This window comes from Mustela putorius, unplaced genomic scaffold, assembly GCF_011764305.1.
Source record: "Mustela putorius furo isolate JIRA1106 unplaced genomic scaffold, ASM1176430v1.1 tig00000174_pilon_pilon_pilon, whole genome shotgun sequence".
Lineage (NCBI taxonomy): Eukaryota > Metazoa > Chordata > Mammalia > Carnivora > Mustelidae > Mustela > Mustela putorius.
The window spans coordinates 30,688,368-30,716,147 of NW_025421304.1; the positions used below are offsets into that span (position 1 = coordinate 30,688,368).

Sequence of the window (27,780 nt, forward strand, 5' to 3'; positions counted from 1 at the left end):
TATATGCGGTCCTGGGTCCATGATCAACCAGCAACTGAGTGGTATAATGAAGAAAAAAATCTAAGTGCATCTAAATCCAAAACCCAAGTAAACAATCTTAATCATACACTCCTATAGCACTTCAGTACAAAAATTTTAATAACATACATTGTTTAATCCCTTTCAACAAATATTCATTGAATGCCTACAGTACTGTGACTGAGACAGAGACACAATGGCACTGAAAACAGAGACACAGTTATTGCCCTCATGGAGTTCACAGTCTAGTTAAAGAAAACTATTACCTCAGTAACTACAAAATAGTAAACAAGTACTTAAGTGATGCTCTGGAGCTTATTAGAAGTTTGACCTCTTTGGCCACTTGCTTGGATACGGTTTCAAAGATAAAAGATAACAGTATCAGGGGTCTGGTAGAATCACAGGTATGACAGAAAAATGTCAAGATTTCTCTGTGGTTCTTAACTAATCTCTAAGCATCGACTGTGTGATGCATCAATATACACGAGAACAAAACTTTAGTATTATAAATATTTTTTTTCTTTTTTTTTTTTTAAAGATTTTATTTATTTTATTAGACAGATAGAGATCACAAGTAGGCAGAGAGGCAGGCAGAGAGAGAGGGAGGAAGAAGCAGGCTCCCTGCTGAGCAGAGAGCCTGATGCGGGGCTCCATCCTAGGACCCTGGGATCATAACCTGAGCCGAAGGCAGAGGCTTTAACCCACTGAGCCACCCAGGCACCCCAGTATTATAAATATTTTTAAGAGGCTTAAAAACATACATTTTGACTTATTAATTCTATTCCTAGTAATTTAGCCTAAAGAAACAGAGGTTCAGGGTGCCTGGGTGGCTCAGTGGGTTAAGCCTCTGCCTTCAGCTCAGGTCATGATCTCAGGGTCCTGGGATAGAGAGATCAGGCTCTCTGCTTGGCCGGGAGCCTGCTTCTCCCACTCTCTCTGCCTGCTTCTCTGCCTACTTGTGATCCCACCCCCCGTCAAATAAATAAACTGATAAATAAAAAAGAAACAGAGGTTCATTTAGACTTTTATATGAAAATATTTATCAGCACATTTTTAAGACCAAAAAATTAGAATAATGAACAAATATTGCTTATTAAACTATAGTATATTTGTGATGGAATTTTATGTAGCCACTAAAATTTTTAAAACATATTTACTGATGAGAAAATATATTAAAAGGCAGGACTACATATATGGAGTATGACCCCATATTCTGAGTTTAAAAATGCAAATATACGGGGTGCCTGGGTAGCTCAATGGGTTAAGCTGCCTTCGGCTCGGGTCATGATCTCAGGATCCTGTGATGGAGCCCCGCATTGGGCTCTTTGCTCACCGGGAAGCCTGCTTCTCTCTCTCTCTCTGCCTGCGTCTCTGCCTACTTATGATCTTTCTCTGTCAAATAAATAAAATCTTAAAAAAATGCAAATACACATATAAACAAAGGAAGGAAAAAGATTTAATTATCACTCTATGTAAACGCTTTTCAAACCCAATAAGACTAACAGTAGAGCTAATATTATGAACAAAACCCACCTCAGAAAGCCTATAATTTAGAATTTCTATCAAAAGACAAGTAATGACACAAATTCCTTTGCTACTTAGAAAAGCAAAGTATTAACTTACCAGAAAACACTAATCAAGATCACCTTATCATAAGTGGAATATGTGTGGAATCTGGAAAAAAAAAAATCACTACCCACAAGCTCACAGATACAGAAAACAGACTGGTCATTGCCCGAGATAGGGGGCAGAAGATGTCAGAAACGACAAAGAAAAAAATAAGTATGGTGCATTACTCAGCACCAAAAAAGCGCTTACAATTGTCCAGTAATTTATGACCATCTCCTCTGACAAACAAACATTTAAAAGAGAGTATAGGCACACTGTGTGCGAGCCTATGATAAAGAGCTAACGCAAGAAAAGGAGCACAGAGGAGAAACCTCACTGGGTGCCAGCCCTGCCCTTCATATCCATCAGCTCATTGGTCTCACCACAGATGAGTAAGGGCAAGATTTGGGTTCAAAGCCCATATACAGTATTAGCCACACAGGGTGACCACTTACCAAAAATATTACAACTGTGGTTAAAAATGTAAACATGGGGGACGCCTGGGTGGCTCAGTTGGTTGGACGTCTGCCTTCGGCTCAGATCATGATCCTGGAGTCCCGGGATCGAGTCCCACATCGGACTCCCAGCTCCATGGGGAGTCTGCTTCTCTCTCTGACCCTCTCCTCATTCATGCTCTCTCTCACTGTCTCTCTCTCAAGTAAATAAATAAAATCTTTAAAAAAAAAAAAAAAATGTAAACATGGTCTTGATATCCCTAACTCAGATGCTCTTCCACCAAGAGTCAGTGTAAGGCAAGAGCTATGGAGAACATCCATTCTGCCATGGAGCTCTGGGAAGCTTCCAAGAAGGATGTGCACCTAGGCTTGAAGTGTGAAAAGGACTCTGTAGACCAGCAACGCAGCAAAGGTTAACAGAGTCTAGGGGCGCCTGGGTGGCTCAGTGGGTTAAGCCACTGCCTTCGGCTCGGGTCATGATCTCAGGATCCTGGGATCGAGTCCCACATCGGGCTCTCTGCTCGGCAGGGAGTCTGCTTCCTCCTCTTTCTCTCTCTGCCTGCCTCTCTGCCTACTTGTGATCTCTGTCAAATAAATAAAATCTTAAAAAAATAAAATTAAAAAAAAAAAAGGTTAACAGAGTCTTGATTCTCAATGCTCACTTCTGTTCTTAACAACCTTTGCTTATCTCATTTAACCACTCTGAGCATCACCTTACCTTTAAGATGAACGGAATAGTAGGTATCACTAAACAAACACAAGAACAAGCTAACAATTCCTATCAGGCACTCTCCCATGCACAAAGCATCAACCACATGCCTTAGCAGAAAACAAAATAGGCAAGAAAGTTTGAGGAGGACAAAAGAGACAAAAGAGAAAAACTAGCAGCAGGTCTAATATGGATGTAAAACCACAACCAGAAACCCGAAAGTCCTCTATCTGTAAGAAGTAAGCGTCCAAATGCCCAGCCTCCTAAGAAGAAACATTAAAAAGTGCATTTGAAATGCACAAATGCAGTCTTGGAAAGGGGAGAAGAATGTTAGAAGGGAAAGGGGGGGGGGTCCTTTAAAAAAACTACAGTGAAGGGGGAAAAGGGCAAAAGGGAGAGTTCTGACAGGAATAAGAAACATTTTTAAAAAATCAAAGCAGGGATGCGTGGGTGGCTCAGTACGTTAAGCATCCGCCTTGAGCTTAGGTCATGATCCCAGGCTGCTGGCCGAGCCCAACATCAAACTCCTTGCTCAGCAGGGAGCCTGCTTCTCCCTCTGCCTGCTACTACCCCTGCTTGTGTTCTTGCTCTGACAAATAAATAAAATCTCAAAAAGAGATAAATAAATAAATAAAGGACCACCTGGGTGGCTCAGTCAGTTAAGCAGCTGCCTCCAACTCAGGTCATGATCCCAGGGTCCTGGGATAGAGCCCCACATCGGGCTCTCTGCTCAGCAGGGAGCCTGCTTCCCTTCCCCTCTCTGCCTGCCTCTCTGCTTACTTGTGATCTCTGTCAAATAAATAAATTAATTAAAATCTTAAATAGATAAATAAAATAAACTCAAAACAAAAACAATACATCTCTCCATTTAAAAAATAGGCAAAAGTTAATGGGACATAAACAGAAAAAAAAGCAAAGCTGATAAATACATTAATAGATATTTAGGGAAATTAAGTTTACCAAAAAAGTTAATTCACCAGAATAGGTACCTAAAGTGAGCCAGACACTGAAAGACACATGTTAGGTAACAAAGGAGTGGTTTTAGCTTCATGAAACGCTGGAGGGTGTAAAGACATTTTTATTTCACATATTTACCCAAGATGGTTAGTGTCTACAAATGCTCATTTTGAACCACACTTAAACAGCCTGGGGAAAAAAAATTCAAAGGCATAAGAAAATGAACTCTGAAGAAGAAAAGTGCTAAAATTCTCTGAAAGAGGTGCTTAACAAATGTTTTATGCTGTAAATAGAAACCCAATTCTGTGACGAAAATTGAAAATACTGAGGTGTGGCCAAGTTGTTTATATTTCACACAATCTTTTAGCTGGGGATGTTATGGGGAAGAGAAACTCCAAAAGCTACTGTAAACCTGTGGAAGGCACATAAAAATAAATCCAAATTACTAATTTCATCATTCAGTAATAACATTTTTTTGTTCAAATCTTAAGCAGTAAATAAAATCACAGGGCCTATTCAGGGACTCTAACGATCAGGGTTCAAGCTGAAAACAGATTAGCATCCCCAACCTGGGTAATTGGAGAAGAACAGACTATGTACAAAGGTGTGGGTAAGGTTTAGAGAAACCAAGAAAGGACAGTGTACTGCCCCAGAACCACACATCCAGGCCTGTAAAGGCAAGATGAAGAACTGAAACCTCCCAGGGGTAGCTATATGAAGAGGATCTCCAGACAGGAATCAAGGTCATTGGTAGAGGCATGCAGACAATTTGCAGCAATCTGACAGGAAAGGAAAAGGGAAATAAATACCTAGCCCTCATTCCTCCTGCCCTCTGGTCTCCTGGTACCTCCCATTTACCCCCAACTGGAAGGCAGAAAGGAAAAGGGCCTACAGACATAGTGCACAAGAGCGAGCCTCTAGGGACATGTATCAGAGGAAGGATGCTATGTGGTTCTGGAGAAGAATGTATTAAGCATAAAGACTATACACACACACACACACACACACACACACAGGAACCTAGATCTCTACCAAAGCAACCCCAGATTTACATTTCGGCTAACCAGAGTAGAAAACGTAAGTTAAATGAGTTGCCTAAAAAAGGAAAACTGTGGGTGCACCCAGATGGCTCAGTCAGTTGAGCAACCAACTCTTTGTTTCAGCTGGGGTCATGATCTCGGGGTCACAGGACAGACCCCTGTGTGAGGCTCCACACTCAGCAAGAAGTCTGCTCCCCCTTCCCTGTATCCCCCCACCCCGCGTGTGCTTTCTCTAAAATAAATAAATAAATAATAAATAAATCTTTTTTAAAAAAAGGTAAGGGTGCTTCAGTGGCTCAGTTAAGCAATGGTCTTTGGCTCAGGTCATGATCCCAGATATGGAATTTGTTTAAGCCCAGGACCCTGGGATCATGACCAGTAGGAAACCTGCTTCTCCCTCTCCCTCTGTAGCTCCCTCTGCCTGTACTCTGTCAAATAAATAAAATCTTAAAAAAAAAAAGTGGTGGAAAGGAGATGGAAAAAAACTTGAGACCCTGTGTACCACTATTGGTGACACTAAAAAATGGAGTACCACTAGGGAAAAACAGTATGGTAGTTCCTTAAAAAACTGAAAATAGAACTACCATATGATCCAGCAATCCCGCTTCTGGGTATATATCCAAAATAACTGAAAATAGTATTTCAAAAAGGTATCTGCACACCCCTGTTCCTAGCAGCATTATTTACTACAGCCAAGAGGTAGAAGTAACCCAAATGTTCACTGACAGATGAATGGCTAAAGAAAACATATTGTTTATTTTTGTTTATAGACTCTGACACATATATAATAGTAAAGTCTGAGTCCATTTTGTAGCATGACAGGATTTACTTCCTTTGCAAGGGTGAGTAATACTCTACCAGTCTAACAGTACTCAATAAAATGTATGTCCTTTTTTTTTTCCTTAAGATTTTACTTATTTATTTGACAGAGAGAGATCACAAGTAGGCAGAGAGGCAGACAGAGGGAGAGGGGGAAGCAGGCTCCCTGCTGAGCAGAGCGCCCGATGCAGGGCCCAATCCCAGGACCCCAAGACCATGACCTGAGCTGAAGGCAGAAGCTCAACCCACGGAGCCACCCAGGTGCCCCTAAAATGTATGTCTTAATATGTAAGGTAATGTACACATATACCTTAGGATCTCACAATCCCATTCCTGAACATATACCCTCAAAGAAATTTGTACAGAGAGCCATGAAGACACATGTATAAGGATCCTATAGTAGTAAGGAGGTGGCAGAACATTATGTGAGGACAAATAAAATATGACAGGCGCATACAGCAAACTACTATGCTGCAGTGAGAATTAATGAACTAGCTATACTTAGAGCAACATGAGTAGTCCTTAAACAGAAGCAAGAGAGTGCCTGGATGGCTCATTCAGCTAAGTGTCCAACTCTTGGTTTCAGCTGAGGTCAGGATCCCCGTGATCAGGAGATAGAGCCTCTAGTCAGGCTCCAGGCTCCATAGGGTATATGCTTGAGGACTGTCTCCCTCAACCCCTCCCCCACCCACAGTCTCACTCTTGTAAATAAATCTTTAAAAAAAAATAAAATAAAAAGGAAAAGAAACAAAAGATACAAAGAGGAGGGTGCCTGGGTGGCTCAGCTGCCTTCAGCTTGGGTCAAGATCCCAGAGTCCTGGGATTAAGCCCCACATCGGGGTCTCTGCTCAGTGAGGAGCCTGCTTCCCTTCCTCTCTCTCTGCCTACTTTTGATCTCTGGCTGTGAAATAAGTAAATAAAATCTTAAAAAAAAAAATGATATAAAGAGGAAACAAACAGAAATTTTAGAATTGAAAAACGAACAATAACCAAGGTAAGGAAACTCACTGATGGGCTCAACAGCAGGATGGAAATGACAGAGGAAAGAGCCAGGGCACTTGAACATAAATCAATAAAAACTATCCAATTTGAAAAAGAGATTTTTAAAAATTTCCAAGTGAAAAACGTCCCAGAAGTCTATAGGGCAATAGCAAAAGATCTAATACTTATGTCCTCAAGAATTCCAGAAGTGGTACCAAAAAATTGTGAAGAACTATAGGCTGAGGGGGTACCTGGGTGGCTGGCTGTCAGTTAAGCATCCAACTCTTGATTTTGGCTCAGGTGAGGATCCCAGGGAGCAGGGCTCCACACTCAGCTGGGACTCTACTTGAGATTCTCCCTCTCCCTTGGTCTCTCATCCCCCCTCCGCCACCACTTGCACACAGGCTCACTACAAAATTAATCTTAAAAAAAAGAAAATTGTATGCTGAAAACTTCCCAAATTTAGCAAATGGCATAAATCTATAGACTGAAAAAGTTAGGGAATTCCTAACAGAATAAACCAAAATAAATATATGCCCAGACTCATCATCTTCAAACTGCTGAAAACTTAATTTGTAAAATACTGAAAGCAGCCAGAGAAAAATGCATTACTTATAGATGACCTATTCAAATGACTACAAATTTCACATCTGAAATCATAGAGACCAAAGAGAAGTGAAAAGTATTTCTAAACTGGTGAAAGAACTGTTAAGCACAAGTTTATCCATTGAAAAATACCCTTGAGGGCGCCTGGGTGGCTCAGTGGGTTGAGCCGCTGCCTTCGGCTCAGGTCGTGATCTCGGGGTCCTGGGATCGAGTCCCGCATCGGGCACTCTGCTCGGCAGGGAGCCTGCTTCCCTCTCTCTCTCTGCCTGCCTCTCCATCAAATGAATAAATAAAATCTTTAAAAAAAAAAAAAAAAAGAAAAAGAAAAATACCCTTGAGAAATGAAAGTGAAATAAAGTCATTCTCAGATGCAGGAAACCTAAAGAAGAATTTGTCACCAACAAACCTCTTAAGAAGTTTTTCAGGCAGAAAGAAGTGACACCACAAGGAATCTGGAATATTATAAAGAAAGAAACTGAAAATATCTATAACTTACATTACAGATATAAATATCTGGGAGGGACACCTGGGTGGCTCAATTGGTTAAGCAGCTGCCTTTGGCTCAGGTCATGATCCCAGGATCCTGGGATTGATTCCCGAATCACTCTGCTGCCACTCTGCCTGCTTGTGTTCTCTCTCTCTGACAAATAACTTTTTTTTAAAGATTAAAAAAAATATCTGGGAAATATAACAGATGACTCTGGAGTGTCTTAGGACGTCATTTTTTATAGTTAAAAGCAAAGCTAGTAACATTGTCAAATGGAATTTTCAATGTATCTAAACATGTAAGATAAACATAACATAATGGGATAAAGGGGGCAGCGTAAAGTGATCTATATGTAAACTACTGACTCTAAGTACAGCATGAAAGTACACCTACTGTAGTCTCTAAGTACAGAAACTGCCCAAAAAATGTTCCACCCCATATACTATCAACAAGAAACTCACTTTGATATGATAAAATGAGTATGTTAAAGGTAAAAGGATGAGGGATGCCTGGGTGGCTAAGTGTGTTAAACAACCAACTCTTGATGTTGGCTCAGATCATGAGCTCAGGGTCGTGAGATCAAGCCCCCCAATGGGCTCCACACTCAACACAGAGTCTGCTTATTCTTCTTCCTCTGATCCTCTCCCCACTGACATGCATTCTCTCAAATTTTTTTTAAAAAAGTAAAAGGATGAAAAAGATCTATCACACATCATCAGAAGAAAGTTAAAAGTTTTTATTCCCCCCCTTCACTCAATTCAGTACAAGCTTCCAGTTATAAAATAAGTCACATGGATATAAATGTACAAATTAGTTAATCATACCATATCACATATTTGAAAGCTGGGGAAAGTAGATCTTAAAAGTTCTTATCACACACACACTTTTTAAGATTTTATTTACTGGGGCACCTTGGTGGCTCAGTGGGTTAAAGCCTCTGCCTTTGGCTCAGGTCATGATCTCAGGGTCCTGGGATCAAGCCCCATATTGGGCTCTCTGCCCAGCAGGGAGCCTGCTTCCCCCTCTCCTCTGCCTGCCTCTCTGCCTACTTGTGATCTCTGTCAAATAAATAAATACAATCTTTAAATTTTATTTATTTATTTATTTGGCAGACAGAGAGAGAGAGAGAAAGCACAACAAGGGGGAGCAGCAGAGGGACAGGGAGAAGCAGACTCCCCTGCTGAGCAGGGATCCCAGTGCAGGGCTCAATCCTAGGACCCTGGGATCATGACCTGGGCTGAAGGCAGACGCTTAACTGACTGAGTCACCAGGCGCCCCCAAAAGTTCTTATCACAAGAAACAAATGTTGTTAACTATGTATGATGTTGGATATTAACTAGTCTTATCGTGGCAATCACTTCACACTATACACAAACACCTAATCATTACGTTTTTATATCTGAAATATGTTTTATGTCACTGTTTTATGTTTTATGTCAATTATAAATCAATTTTTAAAAAGAAAGTTAAAGTTAATTGGAGCAGCTATATTAATGTTAGACAAGTTAGATTTCAGAACAAAGAAAACCAAGGATAATAAAGGAGTATTATATACTGCTATAATTATTTAGAGATAGAAATCACCAAGGAAATATAACAATCCTAACAGTAAATGCACCTAACAAATAGAGCTTGAAAAAATACCAAGCAAGAACTGATGAATAGGAAAGAAGAAATAAATCACTAATTACAGCTGGAGACTTCAACATGCCTTCACCAGTAACTGATCAAACTGGTAAAATATCAGCAATGATAATACAAGAAATGAACAGCACAAACAACAAAACCACCAACTATATCTCAGTGATAATTACAGAACACTCCACCCAACAGAGTATAATACACAGAACATACTTGAATGTATAACATATCCCAGGATACAAAATAACCTTAACAAAACAGAATGAAAATCACACAAAGTATGATTTTTAACCGTATGGATCTAAACTAGAAATGAGCTAACAAGATAGCAACAAATTTCCAAACACTTGAAAATTAACACACTTCTTCATAATCCACTGGTCAAAGAGGAAGTTGCAAATGGGGGGGGGGGAGGTTTTAAAGGTTTGAACTGCAGAGAGGCAGAGAGAGAGGAAGGCAAGCAGGCTCCCCGCCGAGCAGAGAACCCGATTCGGGGCTCAATCCCAGGAATTTGGGATCATGACCAGAGCTGAAGGCAGAGGCTTTAACCCACTGACCACCCAGGCACCGCCTGTGAATGCAGTTTAAAAAACAGTACTTAAGGGGAAATTTGTACATTTAAATTTTTTAAGATTTTATTTATTTATTTGACAGAGATCACAAGTAGGCAGAGGCAGGCAGAGAGAGAGGAAGGCAAGCAGGCTCCCCGCCGAGCAGAGAACCCGATTCGGGGCTCAATCCCAGGAATTTGGGATCATGACCAGAGCTGAAGGCAGAGGCTTTGATTAAGTGGCTGCCTTCGGCCATGATGACCACCCATTGGGGCAGCAGGGACCGCCTGTGAATGCAGCTCTCTCTCTCTTTGGCAAATAAAAAACAGTACTTAAGGGGAAATTTACAACACTAAATGCTTATATTAGAAAAGGTCTCATTAAAAATGAGGGAGTCTGCTTCTCCCTACCACTTGTGCCCTCTCTCTCAAATAAATAAAATCTGAGGATGCCTGGGTGGCTCAGTTGGTTAAGCCACTGCCTTCAGCTCAGGTCATGATCCTAGAGTTCCGGGATCGAGTCCCACATCAGGCTCCCAGCTCCTTGGGGAGTCTGCTTCTCCCAGGACCCTGGGATCATGACCTGAGCTGAGAAGGCAGAGGCTTAACCCACTCACCCAGGCACCCTCTCTTTAAATTTATGTTTTTAGTAAGCTCTCTGCTCAAATTCACAAACCCAGAGATCCCTGACAGAGCTAGGCAGGTTTGGAAGCCTCCAAACCAACTTTGGGAGCCTCCTCTCTTTCAGAAATTAAATAAATTTTAAAAAGGACAGTGACATTAAACCACAAAGGTAGTAACTAAAGATCTATCCTAAATAATTATCAATATAGGAAATAAATCATTAGACCCCAAACTAGTCTAATATAAAATATCATTTAATTGCCATTTCAGGACTTGAACCTGCTTCCAAAGCTAAATACCATAACCTCTGTACCTGGCATGATTAGGAATAATTAATTTGAAAATTAGTAAAATATTCTGGTCAAGTTACTGTTTTATACATACACAAACATCTATATACATAAAAGAAACATATATATGAGCAAATGTTTATGTGAATACATATACACATACTATGTACTAATACTGCCCAATAACTCACTTAAAATTCCTTATATTATTCAGACGTTATTCTTAAATGTTGTGCATTCACTCACCAAACGTTTACATGTACTTCCACCAAGCACTGTGCTAAGCCACCACAGACAGGTAAATAAGACCTCACCCTAAATCTTCAAAGAGTTTACCATCTATGAGAATAACATTAAAAAAAAATTTAAAAACTGTAAGACATGTAAACAACTATAACATAAACCCTATGAACTAGTGATTACAAAAGTAGTTCTCAGTATTCTACCTAGTTTATGGATAGACATACCTCTTGTTATTGCTCTTCTCAGATACTGTTTTGTTTTGCTTTTTTTTAAACAAATTGGAAGGTTTGCAACCCTGCATCAAGCAAGTCTATCACCACTGTTTTTCCAAAAGTATTTGCTCACTCCAGGTCTGTGCCACATTTTGCTAATTCCCACAGTATTTCAAACCTCTTCATTATTATTACATATGTCATAGTGATCTGTGATCAGTGACCTCTGATGTTACTACTGCAAAACTGTACTGGGGTGCCATCAATGACTCCAATGTAAGACAATGAACTTTGCTGAGAAATGTGTATATTCTTTGCTCCGCCAACCAGCTATCCCCCATCTCACTGCTCCTAGTTAGGCATCCCTATTCCCTAAGACACAAGATGGAAATTAGGCCAGTCAATAACCCTACAATGGCCTTGAAGTGTTCAAGGAAAAGAAGAGTCACATGTCCCTCACTGTAAATCAAAAGATACAAGTGATTAAACTTAATAAGGAAAACATGTCAAAAGTGGAGATAGGCTAAAAGCTAGATTTCTCACACAGGTCAGCCAAGTTGTGAATGCAAGGGAAAAGTTCTTGAAGGAAATGGAAAGTGCTACCCCAGTGAACAATGCTAAGAAAGTGAAACAGCCTTATTGCTGGTATGGAGAGCATTTCAGTGGTCTGGATAAAAGATCAAACCAGCCACAACATTCCCTAGCCAAAGCCTAATCTGGAGCAAGGTCCTCTCAATTCTACAAATTTAGAGAAGAAAGGAAAGCTGCAAAAGAAAAGCTTGAAGCTAGCAGAAGTTGATTCATGAGGTTTAAAGAAAGAAGCCATTTTCCATAGTATACAAGTGTGGAAGGTGAAGCAAGTGCTGATGCAGAAGCCGCAGCAAATTATCCAGAAGGCGTAGCCAAGATAATTAGTAAAGGTAACTATACTAAACAGATTTCTTTTAAGTGCTCCATGCTCAACACAGAGCCCAACATGGGGCTTGAACTCACAACCCTGAGATCAAGACCTCAGATAAGATCAAGAGTCAGATGCTTAACCAACTGAGCCACCCAGCCACCCCCTGAACAACAGATTTTAAATGTAGATGAAACAGTCTTACACTGAAAGGAGATGCCATCCAGGATTTCCACAGCTCGAGAGACCTCGATCCGTGGATTCACAGTTTCAAAGGATAGGCTAACTCTCGTTAGGAGCTAATGCATAATGCAGCCTGTGACTTTAAGTTGAAGCCAATGCTCATTTACCATTCTGAAAATCCTACGGCCCTAAAAAATTACGCTATTATCTATTCTGCCTGAGCTCTATAAATGAAATAACAGAGCCTGAATGACAGCACATCTGTTTACAACATGGTTTCTTAAGTATTTTAAGCCCACCAGTAAGACTTAGTACTCAAAAAAAAAAAGATTCCTTTTACGTTCATTGATAACACACCTGGTCACCCAAGAGCTCTGATGGAGAGGTATGAATGAGATTAACATCATTTTCATGCCTGCTAACAAAACATCCATTCTACAGCCCATGGATCAAAGAGTAATTTCAACATTCATGTCTTATTATTTAAGATATATATCCTACGTAGCTAGAGTTGCCATAGATAGTGATTTCTCTGATGGATTTGGACAAAGTCAACTGAAAACCTTTTGGAAAGGATTCACCATTCTAAATAACATTAAGAACATCTAATTCATGTCAAGACAGCAAAATATCAGTAATAACAGGAGTTTGGAAAAAGTTAATTCCAATCTTCAAGGATGATTTTGAGGGGTTTTGGACTTCAGTGGAGGAAGTAAGAATAAATGTATGAAGAGCAAAATAATTAAAATTAAAAATGGAGTCTGAAGATGTGACTGAATTGCATGACAAAACCTTGATGAGAAGTTGTTTCTTATGAATGAGCGAAGTATTTGGTTTCTAGAGATGAATTCTACTCCTGGTGAGGATGCTGTGAAGATCAGTGAAATGATAACAAAGAATTTAGAATATTACATAAACTTGGTTGATAAAGCAGCAACAGAGTTTGAGACTCAAATTCTGAAAGAAAGTTCTATGGTGCATAAAATGTTATCAAACAGTATTATAGGCTGAGGAACTAGTCATGAAAGTCAACTGATGCAAAAAATCCACTATTTTCCTATTTTAAGAAATTGCCACAGCTTTAGCTTCATCCAGACCAGTCAGCAGCCATCAACATGGAGGGAAGACCCTCTACCAGCAGAAAGGTTACAACTTGCTGAAAGTTCAGATGATGGTTAGCCTTTTTTTTAGCGATATATATATATATAGTTTAATATTTTATTTGTTTGAGAGACAGCACAAGTAAGCAGAGCGGCAGGGAGAGGGGGAGAGAGAGAAGCAGGCTCTCTGCTGAGCAGAAGCCCAATGCGGGGCTCGATCCCAGGACCCTGGAATCATGACCCAAGCTGAAGGCAGCCGCTTAACCAACTGAGCCACCCGGGCGCTCCTTTAGCAATATTTTTAAATTAAGATATGCATGTTGTTTTGTCAGACATAATGCTACTGCACACTTAACAGGCTACAATGTATTATAATATTAATTATTATACATACTTTGAAAAAAAAAATTAGGGGTACCTGGGTGGGCTCAGTCTGTTAAGAGTATGCCCTCAGGGGCGGCTGGGTGGCTCAGTGGGTTAAAGCCTCTGCCTTCCACTCAGGTCATGATCCCAGGGACCTGGGATCGAGCCCCAAATCGGGCTCTCTGGTCAGGAGGGAGCCTGCTTCCCCCTCTCTCTGCCTGCCTCTCTGCCTACTTGTTATCTGTCAAATAAATAAATAAATAAATCTCAAAAAAAAAAAAAAGTCTGCCTCCAGATCAAGCCACAATCCTGGAGTCCTGGGATGGAGACTGCATCCAGCTCTCTGCTCAAAGAAAGGGCCTGCTACTCCATCTCCCACTGCCAGTCCCTTTGCTTGTGTTCTCTCAAATAAACAAACTCTTAAAAAAAAAAAAAAGGTAAACAAAGATTCATTTGACTCATTTTATTGTGATATTCACTTTATAGTGGTGGTCTGGAACCCAAACCCACAATATCTCCAGGGTATGCCTATACTGATCTATTTTTATTGGTGTACCACTATTGTCAAGTGCCCTTCCTGGCTCTTCACAACTCCTCATTAAATCCCAATCCTTAACTCTGGAACAACAAACCCATCTAGTCCCTCTTTCATCATTCAATTCCCGGAGGCTTTTTTTTTTCTCTCTCTTTTTTCAAGAGCCTCTTAAAGAAGGATCTCTTTACTCCAAATAAGAGAAGGTGTAAAACCATGGATTGAGTCATTCCTCATGTTATTTGGAGGAAGGTGAGACTGCTGCAGCTCACACCTGCTGCCCAAAATTGTGAAGCTGTCCAGCAGTAGTAACCCTGAAAGCTCTATTTATAGTTAAAAATAGGAAGGGGGGAAAAAAAAGGTGTGGGGCAGCCAGTTGGCTCAGTCAGTTAAGTGTCTGCCTTTGGATCAGGTCATGATCTCAGCTCTCTGCTCAGCAGGGAGTTTGCTTCTCCCTTTCACTCCTCATCTGTGCTCTCCCTCTCTCTTTCAAATAAATAAAATTTCGCCTAAAAAAAGAAAGCAAGCAAGCAAAAAAGATCCTGAAGTCCTAAGAAACAAGCTTTAGAGTATGTAGCTCCAAAAGTGCCAAGTGGGGAAGGGTGGCAGCAGAGTCAATAGTGGCTAGGATGATATTATGCCGTATAAAAGAAAACTTGGTATTTGAAATGTATTATTCTACTTTTCTTGAATACTTCTTCCCTATAAAATAAATGATATAAACAAATTTAGGTATAACCACTGTAATGAAGCTATGAAGAGGTAACATAAGAGTACAAACAAGCTAGAAAGCATTTCTAAGTTAGTAGAGTCCAATCCTTAAAACCTTTGATTTATTATAGAATGCCAACTTTACTGTATTTTCAGTTATCCATTATCAAATCTTCGCTAACCAAATTAATCAAGATTAAATTTAATTTTTGAACAAGATTAAAAAGTTAGTAAAATGAAGGGCCACAAGACCAGCAGCATCACGCATAAACTCACAAGTACTGACCACAGAAAACAGAGACCACCAAGATATTCTGAAAGAAGCTATAAATACTGAAAAGTATTTATGAAAGTATTTTTGTCTTATTTCAATAAAATTAAAACAACTATATGTTTACTCAGAGTTTTTCCTCATATTTTACAGTTGTAATCATGGACTCTGACACTACTGAGTCCTTTAATCACGTGACATAGTATATGTTATGCTAGTGTCTTCAGCTTTATTTTAATGGCTATCTAATATTCCATAGTAATTTTTAAATTAGTCCCCCAACTTTCTGATATTTATCATATAATGCTGAAATCGGTATTCATATACATACTACATTTCCTATATTTGAAGTTACTTCATTAGACTACACCTTATTTTGTAGTTTTGTTTTTTTTAAATCAGAATAGACTACATACAGCTGGGACTTGACTCTAGTATCTTTTTAAAGATTTTTATTTATTTTTTGGTCAGCAAGAGAGAGAGAGAGCACAAGCAGGGAGAAGTAGGCAGAGGGAGAATCAGGCTCCCCATTAAGCAAGGAGCCCAATGCAGATCTCAATCTCAGGACTCTGGGATCATGACCTGAGCGGAAGGCAGCCACTTAACTGACTGAGCCACCCAGGTGTCCCTTGAATCTAATTTTAAAGGAATGAGAACTTAGGTAGACTAAACTTGGAGATTCTGGAAGCTCCTGATCACTTAGAATCCCAGAGGCACTGGAACAGGGTAAAAACAAGTAATTTGGACAGAATAGTAACAGTACTTTAAAAAATGACAGGATTCAGAAACTGGGTGACTTTAAAATGCAATGTTAACATTAAAGTTTCAAAACACTCTTTTATCTTCTAAGAAAAGGATATTACCCTTTAGATGTGATTCTGAGAAAGCTGTAAAAGCCAAACTTCCCACAGACTACTGGATTGTAGGTAAAGGAGTCAAAGGCTTCTACAGGAATACACACTCACTCACATATATCTCAACTATTTTGTTAAATACACGCACAAGGAGAGATATAAACAAAACTGGCCCTGAACTGGTCGTTGTTGAAGCTAGATGACGGAATTCATTACTCTTTAGTCCACATGAAATTTTAATTAGAAGTTAGACTCGTGATGCAAAACAAAAAATTACAATCCCCGGTAGGAGTTATTTATGGGCGGCTTTTAATTTTACTACTGCAGAGAATGAAAGCCGCTGTGTCTTTCCTACTGCCTAACTGTAAACGGACCCTCCATGGATCCTGATCCTGGCAAAAGTTTACGCTGGCGAGTTTCGAGTCTTCAGCTCCAGCACCCCGGAAAAGGGGAGCTGAGAACACAAAGAAGAGAGAGGCAAGGACAGCGCCTTGGGCTCCTCACAAGGTTTCCCATAAGACACGGAGGAGTCTGCGAAACCGGGCAAAGACCGAAACTCGCTTACGCTAAAGAGAAGAGCAATCTCCTCCGGCCAAAGGGGGCTCCACCTCAGGAGGCCGCCCCGCCGGGTACAGGCGACCAGACTCTCGTGGTCAACGCAGACCCGGATCTTTCCGACGTCTCTCTGGACCCGTGGAAACGACACAGGGGTGCTACCGAGACCGCGGGCCGAGCGCTGTCACCAACAGGAGCCGAGGCCGCGGCGTTTCCGCCTTGGCGGAGACTCCTCGAAGCAGGAAGAACAACAGGAAAGTTTCGCCGCCTCAAGTAGCCAGGGCTGGCGGTATCCAAGCCGGTCCCGGCCCTGCCAAGACCCCCATCCCCGCCTCAGACGGCCTCCCGAACCACGGACCACCGGCCTGACCTCGGGCCTGACCCCAAACCCAGGATTCCCTCCCTTTCTCTTCGTTTGCCACCTAAGGCTCGTCTGAATCCCAGACTAGGGGCTCCTAAACCCGGAGCGCAGCGGGAGGAGAAAAACAAAGACCCCTGACGCGAAGACTGCCACACTCACCTGCCTGAATCCAGGCGTAAAAACGGCTGAGAGGAACCTGGCACTTAAAGCTCAGCATCCAAAATGGCGGCTCGCTCAGCCTCGGCACAAACGAGCGCGGGCGGAGGGATCTGCGGGACCAAGCTAGCCACGCCCCCCTCCCAGAGATTGGCTGCGCGCCCGCCGCTCCCGGAACTCACGTCCTGAGGGGCTCGAGGTTCCTACATTCAGCTCCCTTTGGAGCCGGCGCGATGGGGACTACTTCCCGCGGCGGAGGCATGAGTGGTGACGCGTAAACACGTCACGCCACCTGCGTGGACACGTCACGCCTCCTGCGTGACGATGGTCAGCTGGCAGAGGCGCACCCGGGGTAGGGCGGGTCTTACGGTGGGCTTGGAAAGGCGGGCGGGAGTGGTTTGTTCTCTTCCTCGTTGCCCAGTACGTTTTCCCGGATTGTTCCAGTCCCTCGAAAAACTGGCTCCAGTACTACCTTTTGGACATCCGGAGTAACTCCCTGAAATTTGCTCCCGTCCTTCTCTCGACTCCAGTCGCCCTAGGAGCTTGCCCCCAGGTGTCGGGTTCTTTGCTCCAGCGGCAATGACTGAGCAGGTTTCGATTCTTTAGACGGCTGTTTATCCAACCCTTCACCCGAGTCCCTTAGTTGCCCTCCATCACTCCATTGAGGTCCTCCAATCGCTCTGCCCCTCCTTTAAACAAACCTGATTGCTCTTTCGAGCCAAATCTCCAGTCTGTATTATTGAATTCACTAATATTTCCCTAACAACGCGTTCTACGGGAATTTACCTTAACTCTATTCAGAGGAAACTTTCACTTAGTTTTCTTTGTTTTTTCACTTGAAGACCGGTCCTCCGGTCAAAGAGGGAAGGGGCTTCCTCGGCTCTTGGCCTCTAGGAGAGGTAATTCTGCCCCCTACCGTAGAGGCTGCATCTACCCGGGACCAGAATTGGTTTGGGAAATTGTAACGCGGTCGTGTGACAAGAATGGAGCTATGCGTTACTGGATGAGGTTTATATGAATTTAGAGACAGCGCGTTTTTGTAACCACTTGTAATATTTCCTTAAAAGACCGATTCCAGAACCTCAAAATACAGTGTTTGATTCTTTTAAGATGTGTGTGTTGGGGGAGAGGTTTCCCCTGTAAATGCATGCAAATATAATTGAGTCTGTCACGCACTAAGATAATGGCATCTTAAAAAATGGGAGTGAGGGCGCCTGGGTGGCTCAGTGGGTTAAGCCTCTGTCTTCAGCTCGGGTCATGATCTCAGGGTCCTGGGATCGAGCCCCACATCGGGCTCCCTGCTCCGTGGGGAGCCTGCTTTCCCCTTCTCTCTGCCTGCCTCTTTGCCTACTTGTGATCCCTCTCTCTGTCATATATATGTATATCTTAAAAAAAAAAAAAATGGAAGTGAGGGGTGTATGGGTGGCTCAGTCAGTTAAGTGTCTGCCTTTGGCTCAGGTCATGATCCCAGGGTCCTGGGATGAGTACCCCATCAGGCTGCCTACTCAGTCGAGAGCCTGGCTCTCCCTCTCCCTCTGCAGCTCCCCTTACTTGTTCTATGTCTCTTTCTCTCTGTGTGCCAAATAAATAAATAAAATCTTAAAAAAAAAAAAAATGGAAGTGAGAGCGGACTGCTCGAACTTAAAGCATTAGAGACACTGCAACCAAATGTAATGTGTGTGGGTCTTGTTTAATGATTACCAACAAACCAACTAGAAAAGACATTTTTTAAACAACCAGGAAAATTAGACCAGGTATTATATGATACCATATGGACGATATATGGACCAGGTATTATATGATACCAACTAACCAAAGAATTGTTATTTTGTTAAGCATGAAAATGGCATTGAGAATTTTTAAGAAAATGTCCTTTGAGAATTTTTTTTTCCTTTAAGAAATTTTTAAACAATAAATCCTTTGCATTGGGGTTAAAATGGGGCAAATTGCATTGGGGTTAAAATTGGGGCAAAAATCTTGATGATCATTTAATTGAGTGAGTTATTATTGTACAATTTTCTCTACCTTTAAGTATGTTTTAAATGTTCATAGTCAGGGCACCTGGGTGGCTCAATGGGTTAAAGCCTCTGCCTTCCACTCAGGTCATGATCTCAGGGTCCTGGGATCCAGCCCCGCTTAGGGCTCTCTGCTCAGCAGGGAGCCTGCTTCCTACTCTCTCTGCCTGCCTCTCTGCCTACTTGTGATCTCTGTCTGTCAAATAAATAAATCTTTAAAAAAAATGTTCATAGTCGGGCGCCTGGGTGGCTCAGTGGGTTAAGCCGCTGCCTTCGGCTCAGGTCATGATCTCAGGGTCCTGGGATCGAGTCCCGCATCGGGCTCTCTGCTCGGCAGGGAGCCTGCTTCCCTCTCTCTCTCTCTCTGCCTGCCTCTCTGCTTACTTGTGATCTCTCTCTGTCAAATAAATAAAATAAAATCTTTAAAAAAAAAAAAAAATGTTCATAGTCAATAAGTCAAAAGGTGAAAACAACCCAACCGTCCATTGTCCAATGACCAATAAAAGATGGTACATATATGCAATGGAATATTATTCATTCTAGAAAAGAAGGAAATTCTGATACATCATCTACAACATGGACAAACCTTGAAGCTATTATAAGTATGTGAAATAAGCCAGTCACAAAAGGACATAACACTGTGTAATTCTATCTATACAAGGTCTCATTCAGACCTTGTATAGATACAGAGGTCAAATTCAGAGAAGGAGAAAGTAGAATAGTGATTACCAGAGGCTAGAGGACGGGAAAGAGGGAAGTGGTTCTTTAATAAGTACAGAGTTTCATTTTGGGAAGACAAAAAATTTCTAGAGATATATGGCGGTGAAGGCTACATGACAACATGAATGTACTTAATGCCACTGACGCATATAATTCAAAATAGTTAAAAAGCTAATTTTTAGGTTATATATATTTCACCACAATAAAAAACTGTTCAGAACAAAAATTTTTAAGTCCTTGTCATGAGGGGGATTAAATAAACAGGATATATGCTAATCATTTAAATGAAAAATATGGAACCTTCTATAAGAAAACTGGCTCTAATGAAAAGAGACTAATAAAACATAATAAGCAAATGAAATACATAAAAGTCAATTGGATCCTGGTTAGATAAAAAAGGATATTTGGGGAAACAATTTAGGGTATTCAAAAATGTTTCAAATATTAGGTATTATGAAATTATTGTTTATTTTCACAGGCAGTAATAATTGTAGTTGAACAGGGGAGTCCCCTTATTCTTGGAGTTACATGTTGAACTATGTAAAAGTAAAGGATCGTGGTGCCTGCAACTTACTTTCAAATTGCTCAGAGAGAAAAAAAAAAGTGTGTATTTATACTATATATACCTCACTGGGAAATAGTAGTTCCCCCCCAAAACTATGAGATTAAGCCATAGTCCCAGCAATAAATAAATATATTCTGATTCTGCTCTTCATTTAGTTTAAAAGAGAATAAAGAGTGAATTTAATACCTTCTCTCTTTTTAAGAGAAAAATGTTTGTTTTTACTAATTTGAGAGTGCATGTGTAGAGTTTAATGAAAGACTTCCCATGCCATTTTTAATTTTTTGGAAAATATTAAAAATTTATGCATTTTTTATTTTAAATTTAACACAAATAGGATAATAACATGTACACTATTCTGTAAACCTGCTTTTTATTTTTATTTTTTAATTAAATATTTTATTTATTTATTTATTTTAGAGAGAGCCATGTGAAACTTGATCGCACAGCCTCAAGATCATGACCTGAGCTGAAATCAATAGTCAAGGACTTAACTGACTGAGCCACCCAGGCACCCCTAAACCTGCTTTTTATGTTTAATTAATCTGTATATCATTTTTTAAGATTTTATTTTTAAGTAATCTCTATACCCATGTGGGACTCAAACTTAAAACCCTGAGATCAAGTTGCACACTGTACTGACCAAGCCAGCCAGGCACGCCATTCTGCATCGGACTCTCTACTCAGCGTGGAGCCTGCTTCCCCCTCTCTCTCTGCCTGCTTCTCTGCCTACTTGTGATCTCTGTCTGTCAAGTAAATAAATAAAATCTTTTTAAAAAAGAAATAAAATAAAAGTGAGATGATTCATTTAGAAAAATTGCTTCCTACCCAGCAGTTGCTTCAACTCACCATTCATCACCTGTATTCTGTCCTAATTATATTTATTTGTTTTTTAAAGATTATTTATTTATTTATTTGACAGACAGAGATCACAAATAGGCAGAGAGAGAGAGGAGGAAGCAGGCTCCCCACTGAGCAGAGAGCCCGATGTGGGGCTCGATCCCAGAACCCTGGGATCATGACCTGAGCTGAAGGCAGAGGCTTTAACCCACTGAGCCACCCAGGCGCCCCAGTCCTAATTATTTAGATCCTAGAGCACATCAGTGTAAATCGTACCACACCAGCCAGTTATCCAAACAGTACCTCTGTCCATGGCTGAACATCCCAGTTTCATTCAGAAGCAAAACATAATTGAAAAAATCAAACTGACTCACATCATTTTGCTTGAAAATTCTGTTTTGCTCTTAGGATAAAAATTAATGCATAACATGTCTTTGGCTTACTAACCAGTAACTCTTTTTTCTGTAAATGATTATAACTAGAGGCCATCACAAAAACCCGAGACGGTGCTTGAACGCGGTGGAATAGGGATCCATAACCGGCCTGCAGGCCACGATCGGGAAGGGCTGTTTCTGCACACTCCCTCTGGCCAAGAATGGTTTGTGCAGCAGTGACGGATTGTAAAATACAAAAGAACAAAAGGAAAGAAGAATATGTGACAGAATCCTTATGTGCCCACAAATAAAATATTTAACTGGCCCTTTATGGAAAAGTTTTGCTGACTGCTGCAATGGAAGAAAGTACTACACATTTTGTATGAGAGAAGCGAAAGATGATGGGCAGAGAGTAATTTGTCTTTTCTCCTTTTTTTTTTTTTTTAAGATTTTATTTATTTATTCCTCAGAGAGAGAGAGGGAATGCGCATGTGAGCACAAGCAGGGAGAGCAGCAGGCAGAGAGAGAGGGAGAAGCAGGCTCCCTGGTGAACAAGGAGCCTGACAGGGCACTCAATCCCAGGACTCTGGGATCGTGACCTGAGCTGAAGGTAGGCACTTAACCGACTGAGCCATTCATGTGTCCCCCCAACCTTTTTTTTTTTTTTTAAGATTTATTATTTGAGAGAGAGAGAGAGACCGTCAGGGGAGGGTCAGAGGGAGAGAATTCTAAGCAGACTCTCTGCTGAGCATAGAGCTAACTCAGGTTGGACCTCACAACCCTGAGATCATGACCTGAGCCAAAATCAAGATTGGACGCTCAACTGACTGAGCCACCTGGGTGCCCCTTGTCTTTATTTTTATAAGCATTAACGTTTAGAAAAGGGAGAGTTTTGGGGCACCCACGTGGCTCAGTGGGTTAAGTGTCCGACTTTAGCTCAACCCTCAGTGGGGAGTCTGCTTGTCCCTCTACTTCTGCCCCTCCCCCACTCATCCTCTCTCTCTCCAATAAATGAATTCATAAATAAATAAAATATTTTAAAAAATAAAAGGGGGGGGTGCCTGGGTGGCTCAGTGGGTTAAACTGCTGCCTTCAGCTCAGGTCATGATCTCAGGGTCCTGGGATCGAGCCCCGCATCGGGCTCTCTGCTCAGCAGGGAGCCTGCTTCCTCCTCTTTCTCTGCCTGCTTGTGATCTCTTTCCGTCAAATAAATAAATAAAATCTTTAAGAAAAAATAAATAAATAAATAAATAAAAGGGAAAGTCTCAAAAATATAAAATAGGGACCAGTCTGGACATTTTCATAGGCCTATAGAAAAATCAAGAGCATTTTTTAGGGCACCTATGGAATGATTTCTTCAGAGAACTTATTAATATCATTAATTGGGGCTACATATGAATATTAAATATTTCTATGGTATTTTTCAGTTTACAAGTTACTTACAAACACATTATTTCAATTTGAGGCTCATGACATTCCTATGAAGCAATGATGGGTCAGAAGTGATTGTTCATTTTTATAGGAAAAGAATGAAGCTCAGAGCTACAGTGATGAGTCCAAGGTCAACAGTAAGCACCAGGGTCAGATCTTGACCCAGATCTTGAGACTATAATACTTTCCATTATCCATAATGATTCACATTCTGGTTTTACCTCAAATTCATGCATATTGATTTCATCAAAAATGAAAAGAAAAATGCATTAAATCATGATTATGATTCTGATTTGGGTTCATATACAAGAGCAAAAGAGAGGTCTCAAATCAGATTGTTTTCATAGCATTTATCATCATTGCAATCATCCTAGAAAATCTAATTTTTCCTTAAATGACTCCAAAGGGATAAAAATATAATCTAGATTCTAAATATAAACTCAAAAGGTGCCTGGGTGGCTCAGTGGTTTAAAGCCTCTGCCTTTGGCTCAGGTCATGATCTCAGAGTCCTGGGATCGAGCCCCACATCAGGCTCTCTGCCCACCGGGAAGCCTGCTTCCCTCTCACTCTCTACCTGCCTCTCTGCCTACTTGTGATCTCTGTCTGTCAAATAAATAAATAAAACTCATTAAAAATTTTAAAAAATACATTAAATATAAACTCAAAAGTTAAAACAATCTCTTTAAAATATAAGATTTATATCCAGACTATATGATACTGGCATAAGGATAAACATATTGATCAATGGTATATAATTGAAAGTCCAGAAGAAAACCCATACATTTATGGTCAACTGATACTCAAGAAGGATAATAAGACAGACCAATGGGGACAGAATAGACTTTTCGACAAATAATTCTAGAAAAACTGGATATCCACAAGCAAAAGAATAAACTTGCAACTCCCTGTCTCACACTTATGCAAAAATTAACTCAAAATGGATCAAAAACTTAAATGTAAGAGCCAAAACTAGAAAACTCTGAGAATACATGGATGTAAATCTTCATGACTGAAGACTAGGAGGTGGCTTCTTAGATATGATACCTAAATCACAAGCAGCCAAAGAAAAAATACACAAGTTGGACTTCATACATAAAAATCGTTGGTGCTTCCAAGGAATAAAAACAGCTTACACAATGGCAGAAAATTTTGGAAGTCACAGATTCTCTAAGAGTCTAGTCTAACCAGAATATTGAAAAACAACAACTTTCAAAATCAACACTGAAAAGACAAAAACCCAATTTAAAAATGGGCAAAGGAGTTGTATAAGGCATTCTTCAAATGGTTAGTAATAAGCACATGAGAAGGTGTTCAACACCCTTAGTCATCAGGGAAATGTAAGTCAAAACCACAATAAGTTGTCACTTCACACCCACTACAATGGCTATAGTAAAAAAAGAAAAACAATAACAAGTGTCGTCTAGGATGTGCATAAATTGGAACCCTCCTACATTGCTGGTAGGAATACAAATTGATTTAAGCAGAGAGCCTGATGCAGGCACTTTGGTAAACAGTCCGGCAGTTCCTCAAAAAGTTAGAGTTATCAGGGAAGCCTGGGTGGCTCAGTTGGTTAAGTGGCTGCCTTCGGCTCAGGTCATGATCCCGGCATCCTGGGATCGAGTCCCACATCGGGCTCCTTGCTCGGCAGGGAGCCTGCTTCTCCCTCTGACTCTGCCTGCCACTCTGTCTGCCTGTGCTCTCTCTCTCTCTCTGACAAATAAATTTAAAAAAAAAAAAAATCGTAAAAAAAAAAAAAGTTAGAGTTATCATATGACCCAGTAATTTCACTCCTAGGTATATATCTAAGAGAATTGAAAAAATATGTTCACACAAAAATCACACACAAGGGCGCCTGGGTGGCTCAGTGGGTTAAGCTGCTGCCTTCGGCTCAGGTCGTGATCTCAGGATCCTGGGATTGAGTCCCGCATCGGGATCTCTGCTCAGCAGGGAGCCCCCTGCTTCCCCTCTCTCTCTCTCTGCCTGCCTCTCTGTCTACTGTGACCTCTCTCTGTCAAATAAATAAATAAAATCTTTAAAAAAAAAATCACACACAAATATTCACAGCAACAGTACTCAGAAAAGCTGGTAAGTGGAAACAACGCAAATAATTATCAACTGACGAATGGAAGTAAAATATAGCATATCCATACAGTGGAGTATTACTTAGCCATAAAAAGGAATGAAGTATTGGAACACTCGGCTGGCTCAGTTGGTAGAGCATGTGATTCTTGGTCTCAGGGTCATGCGTTAGAACCCCTATGTTGGAGGTAGTGTTTACTTAAAAAGAAAAAAATCTAAAAAAAAAAAAAGCAATAAAGCACTGACACAATGGATATTAACATGTACAACATAGATGAATCTTGAAAACATTATACCAAGTGAAAGAAGCAGACACAAAAGGCCCCATATTGTATGATTCCATTTCTGTAAAATGTCCAGAATAGGCAAATCTGCAGAGACAGAAAGTAGATGAGTGATTCCCAAAGGTTGTGGGGAGGAAGAGTGGGGAGTTACTGCTAATGATTATAGGGTTTCTATTTGGGGCAATGAAAATGTTTTGGAATTAGATTATGGTGATGTTGCATGACCTTGTGAATATACTAAAAACCACTGAATTACATACTCTAAACGTATGAATTTTAGGGGTATCTGGCTGGCTCAGAAGGTAGAGCAGACAGTTAATCTTGGGGTTGTAAATTCAAGCCCTGTGCTGGGTGTGGAGATTACTTAAAAATAAAATCTTCGGGGCTCCTGGGTGGCTCAGTAGTTTAAGCGTCTGCCTTCAGCTCAGGTCATGATCCCAGGGTCCTGGGATCGAGCCCTGCATCGGGCTCCCTGCTCTGCAGGAAGCCTGCTTCTCCCTCTCCCACTCCCACTCCCCCTGCTTGTGTTCCCTCTCTCGCTGTGTCTCTTTCTGTCAAATAAATAAATAAAATCTTTACCAGAAAAAAAAAAGTATGAATTTCATGGTATGTAAATTTTTTCTTAATAAATGTTTAAATGAAGTTCTTTAAATTATCTTACCTATATTTTGTAAAGCCCTAATGAGCTCATTGTAGAAGTCAGTAAATATAAAACAGATTAGGAAGATATTTCAAGGAAAAGTTTATAGAGTTGAAGTGGCAAAATAATAGCACAACTGAGTTGACTGGGAAAGTGGAAATAAAAAATGAAGCTGAAAAAAACATCCATGATTAATGAAAAAGTATTCTAGATCCACAAGTTTAGGTGAGAACAGAGGGAAAAGAAACTAATTCTTTATTTAGCAATTTTTCCCATATTTGAATATAACCGGAGTCACACCATCTCAGAGAAACAAGAAGGTTATAAGAATAGCATTATTATGATCCTATTTTATTTGCAGCTCAAGGAGATAGAACAAGCTGCCCAGCTTCACACAGTAACTTAATGATGAAATTAAGAAATTTCACTGAAGGCTTTCTCCTAATGTTTTACCTGCTTGCTATTTTCATGTTGCAAATATCCTCTATGTCAACTTTATTTATTTTTTTTTAAAGATTTTATTTATCTACTTGACAGAGAGAGATTACAAGTAGGCAGAGAGAGAGAGAGGAGGAAGCAGGCTCCCTGCTGAGCAGAGAGCCCGATGCGGGACTCGATCCCAGGTGCCCCTCTATGTCAACTTTAAAGTGACAAAACTATATTGGCATCGCTCAGTCTAAACTCATCAAGAATTACTGTTAAGTATGAAAGTCAATGTTTATTCCACCTTGCATTTTTTCCCCAAGTTTTTATTTAATTTCATTAGTTATAGAGACAGTGTTAAATTAGTTTCAGGTGTAGAATTTAGTGGTTGCGCATCACAACAAGTGACATGCTCTCTAATCTCCACCCCCTGTTTAACCCCTCACCTCCCCCTCCCTATACTTGTGAGTGTGGTTTTTTGGTTTGCCTATCTCGTTTCCCCCCTGTGTTCATTTATTTTGTTTCTTAAATTCCACATGAATGAAATCTTATGGTAGTTGTCGTTCTTTGACTTATTTCTCTTAGCATAATACTCTCTAGCTCTATTCATGCCACTGTAAATGGCAAAATTTCACTCTTTTTTATGGCTGAGTAGTATTCTAGTGTGTGTGTGTGTGTGTGTGTGTGCGCACGCACGCGTATACACACACTACATCTTTTCTTAAGGTTTATTTATTTGAGAGACAGAGAGCATGTGCATGCATGAGGAGGGGGAGGGGCAGAGGGAGAGAGAGAGAAAGAACCTCAAACAGTCTCCACACTGAGCACAGAGCCCAACGTGTGGCTTGATATCACGATCCTGAAATCATGATCTGAGCTAAAATTGAGAATCCAACACTTAGCCGACTGAGCCACCCACTCACCCCACACTACATCTTTATTCATTCATCAGTGGATGGACGTTTGGGATCTTTCCATAATATGGCTATTGTAGATAATGTTGCTATAAACCCTGGGGTGCATGTATCCAAATTAATATTTTTGTATCCTTTGAGTAAATAACTAGTAATGCAATTTTTTCCACCTTGCATTTTTATATGAAACTGTTTTAGAAACTTCTGGTTAGATGAGACTATTCCACTTTCTGGTTATCTGGGAATTAAAATTTAAAATGAAATTAAAATGTTT

General features: G+C 40.5%; 1 protein-coding gene across 5 annotated transcripts in view; it reads right to left on the minus strand.

Annotated features, from left to right (window-relative positions):
• The window catches only part of IST1 (IST1 factor associated with ESCRT-III), a 30,947-nt gene extending 13,428 nt beyond the window's left edge, over positions 1 to 17,519 (minus strand). For 4 of the 5 annotated variants that reach the window (XM_045076259.1, XM_045076258.1, XM_045076257.1 and 1 more), the window contains exon 1: positions 17,228 to 17,381. The gene's annotated coding sequence lies outside the window, so the exon portion shown is untranslated. Of the gene's footprint in view, positions 1 to 17,227; positions 17,382 to 17,406 lie in introns of those variants that run through there. The other variant, XM_045076256.1, reaches the window with a different exon arrangement.
• Positions 17,520 to 27,780: the final 10,261 nt, after the last annotated feature.